The sequence below is a fragment of the Brassica napus genome, chromosome A9 (assembly GCF_020379485.1).
Source record: "Brassica napus cultivar Da-Ae chromosome A9, Da-Ae, whole genome shotgun sequence".
In the NCBI taxonomy this organism is placed as follows: domain Eukaryota; kingdom Viridiplantae; phylum Streptophyta; class Magnoliopsida; order Brassicales; family Brassicaceae; genus Brassica; species Brassica napus.
Window position 1 is genome coordinate 27,740,238 of NC_063442.1, and position 4,284 is coordinate 27,744,521.

Consider the following 4,284-nt stretch of genomic DNA (forward strand, 5'->3'; position numbering starts at 1 on the left):
AAACCGTGTAGGTGACGACATTTAGGGGGATCTGTTAAATATTCCGTTTATGTAATACTATACAAGTTTTGATCCAGATTATAAAATAGCTACAAGCATACAAACATGAGATTCAGATTATGTGAAATTTGTGTTATGAGTTTATTAGAGTTTACTACTTGGATGTTGAAGTATGACAATTCGTGAATGTATGGATATCTATTAGATTTATGTATTTGTATTTTTGATATAAATTACTTTTCAATATTTAAATTTTATTTATATTAGCTCTATAACATTAAATAATACATAACTTTAATCTATATTTATAAATCACTAAATAAACAACACTTTATCTTGGCAAAATATTTTAAATATAATAACATACTTATTTTATTTATAAATCTATTAAAATTTAGTAACCAATATTCTAACTTTACCATATCATAATAAGTTTTTAAAAAATATTTTATAAATTTTAATATTAGTAAATATCAATCAATTTTTTTTGTCACTGATCTATTATTTGTTTATAAATCTATTAAAATCTAGTAACCAATATCAATAGGCATAAACTGTATTTGTTGGATTTCAAATAAGCATGTTATTCATATAATGGAAAAAATAGATATAAATTATTAAATAAATGATTTATTCAGGTATTTGCAATTTATGATGTAGGTTTTCGAGATAGCTTATAAACGCTTGCCGCACCTAAGAGAACATTCTTCTATGCTCTTGTAACACCTGTTCTGAAGTCCAGCTTTGGAGACACAACAAGGACAAGTAAGGTTTTTGTCTTTGCCGCATTTGATTTGCTTACAAGTTTCTTTCCCCGCTTCAAGACCTTGGCCATCAACAACTTTATAAACAAAAGAGTAACAGCATGTCATTATCCGGAGGAAAAAAATTATTATGAATATTTTGATGTGAATGCAATGGTGAAAAAAGTAGATGATAAAAGAGTAAAACTAGAATAAATTAACGAATACATTCATGAAGAGGAAATAATGCAATCAAGATGATGCAAAAGATAGCGAACTGTGATGATGACATATTGTTCTTTGTGATATTCATACGTTACAAACACGTTTATTGTTGTTTCTTTTGAATTTTATGTTTACTGGTTTGATGGTTTGAAATTTCCATTTGAAGTGAACATTAATTTATAAATAGAAGATGTAAACTAGCAATGCATGTCTTGCATGGTGATCCATAAAAATTGGTTAGATTTGTTTGGCTTGTTTTTCTAACTATTTTGTGGTAATTATATTGGTGTTTAGAAGCAGTCAAACTATTGTGTGCTAATCACATTAGAGAAACTAATAGGATTTATTAACTAATTTGCTAACCATTATTAATTAATTTTTTCTCTAAAAAATATTACCAATTTCACAAATATTATTTTCAGCGAAATGTGATTTTTTTAAAGTTCTTATAGAGATTCACATTTTGCTGAAAATGAGATTTGTGAGAATTGGTAATATTTTATTATAAACAGTTAGTAAATTAGTTAATAACTCCAATTTATTGCTCCAATATGACTATCTCACGAAAATTTGATTGTTTCTAAGAGTAACTTAAAAGGAAGAAAGTGTTAAACACCAGTATAATTACCACATAATAGTTAGAAAAAATAAGCCAAACAAATCTAACCAATTTTTCTATATCGCGGCCATGCAAAACATGCCTTACTAGTTTACATATTTTTATCTATAAATTAATCTTGACCTCAAATAAAAATTTCAACCATCAAACAAGTAAACATAAAATTAAAAAGCAACAACAATAAACGTGTTTGTAGTGTAAGAATATAACAAAGAACAATATGATATCGTCACAGTTCGTTATAGTTTTCATCATCTCGATTGCTTTATTTCGTCTTCATGAATGTATGCGTTTATACTAGTTTTAATTTTATTATCATCTAATTATTTTCACCATTGCAATCACATCATAATATCTATGGTAATTATTTTTCCTGCGAATGATGTTGTTGTTACTTTTTTGTTTGTATAGTTGTTGATGGCCAAGGTCTTGAAGCGGGCAAAGAAACTTGTAAGCAAACCAAATGGAGCAAACACAAAAACCTTACTTGTCTTTTTGTTTCTCCAAAGCTGGGACTCAGAACATGTGTTAAAAGAGCATAGAACAATGTTTCTGTATCTACGGCGAAAACCTACATTGAAGATTATAAATTCCTGAATAAATAATTTATTTAATAACTTACATCTACTTTTGTTTTCCATTATATGAATAACATATACGTATTTAAATCCTACAAATATGGTGTATGCCTATTGTAATGCAAAATAGTTAAACCTATTTTCTCTCCTTTCCATTTTTTTTGCTATTAACTTTTAAATATTTTTATAGTTAATAACTAAGAATAATTTTTTAAAATCATAGTTTGTTATAAGAAATGGTAGTTTTTCTATTTTCTTCTACGTTGTATCACTACCACTTATGAGTAAGGAAAAAAAAATTGGATCAGGAAGTACATTTAGAGATTTTTATTATCAGCCTAATAACAACAATAAAAATCTTATATCAGTCTCGTTTATGTACTTCTATTTTCTACACAATAATGTCAAGAATCACAGTCTAACCAGAATGAAAATTTCAAAAGTAAAAATATAGATAAAAATGGTAAACCTTATACTCTCTTTTTTGCTTAGGTCAAAAGAAAATTTGTGACACATCGTATTCCTCAATATTTTTGATGGAAAACTTTGCGAGAAAAGTATGACGTTTTTGTAATTTTGTCAACCAACATAGAAAACTAATATAATTTATTATCATGCGAATAATAAGATGATTTCTTACTGCCTGGATATACTTATAAAAATTTCAAAGAATATTATTATAAAATCAATTCTTATTTTGACGAAGATTATTATTTTAATAATTATTATTATTTTATGAAGATTAATATTAGATTTTAATAACATGTGTTACAATAGCAAAGAATAATGTACGCTTACGTGCGTCAAGCCATTATAAGTTATCCGATCCATTCTAAACTTGAATTGAATTAACCATTCCTTATTTTTTAAAAAATCTTTACATGATTTCTTTGTGTTTCGAAAACCAGAGTTGTTGCAAGTGGAAAGACATCTCCCCAAGCTTCTCTTGAAGAACCCGCACGAGACATGGCTAATTTTAGAGCTTGAACATTCTCCAGTTTTGGAAAGATAATACTCATAGGTATGGTAATTTGTCAGCAATGGCTTGTCATCTGTTGAGTATTCATAACACAACAGTAGCTTCATAGTCCTTCTTTAGCATTGGATAGCAGCTGCTTAACAAATACATGAGTCGTCTACTTCAAGAGAATGTGCAGGATTTTGGAGTTTTATACTTGCAGAAGATGAAGATGATGTTGACTATGAGACCCTACCATTATATGAATACATTGTCAATGATGGATTCGAGGAACAAGAAGTTTGATTTGTAATCCTGATTGGGTATTTTGCTTTTATTTGAAATTGATGGCTTGGATTTTGTGTAGGTTTTTAATTACATTTGAGATTCAGTACACTAAGCTTTGGACCTTTGAATTTGCACTTATGAACTACACTTTGGTTTTTAATGATTATTATTCATGTATCAAAAACTCGTTACTTTCAAATGAGAGCTCTTTCAATATACAAAACATCACCTTGAGCTTTCATTGTATCAAGCTGGTTGCATTCAAATAAGAACTAATGAAACTCTTTGCATTCAATTGATTTCTCTTTCAATGTACAAATGATAGACCATGGATTTGACCCACTTTCAGTCATAGTTTATAGGTGTTTTATTAACTAATTACTATATTATAGACCCTATTTATTATATTTATAAGATCAGGAGTGATTTGGAGATAAATGATGATTTTGGAGTATTTTGGAGATATTTGGAGCAAGCACCCGAGATGACCATCGAGCTCGACCATCGGTCGATACTAAGGGAGAAATATCGATCGATTAACACATCAGAACATCGATCGACAGCGAAGCGCGCAGAAAGCCCGTTTGGTCACAGCCAACTTGAAGCCCAAGTCTTCACCGATTTACAAGATTACCCATGGCGAGTCTTAACCTAATTATATAAGCTTTGCCACCATGTTAGAGGCAAAGTGTGATTTTCTTGTGTTTTCTTGTTTTACTATTTTCAGCAAAGGTTTTCTAGGATTTTGATAGATTGGAGAGGAGATCCAAAGTTATATTTGTGATTGGAACTCCATTGATATCTATTTACTATTCTAATGAAGTTTTCTTACCTATTTGCTCTTATGAATTGCTTGTCCATGTCTGAGTAGTT

The 4,284-nt window shown here is 28.9% G+C and overlaps 1 long non-coding RNA gene across 1 annotated transcript; it reads right to left on the bottom strand.

Annotated features, from left to right (window-relative positions):
- Positions 1-777: 777 nt before the first annotated feature.
- LOC111200534 lies at positions 778-3,685 on the bottom strand. The gene is made up of 2 exons (XR_002654183.2): positions 972-3,685; positions 778-841 (listed from the first exon to the last, which is right to left on the bottom strand). It is a non-coding gene; the product is annotated as an uncharacterized LOC111200534 (long non-coding RNA).
- Positions 3,686-4,284: the final 599 nt, after the last annotated feature.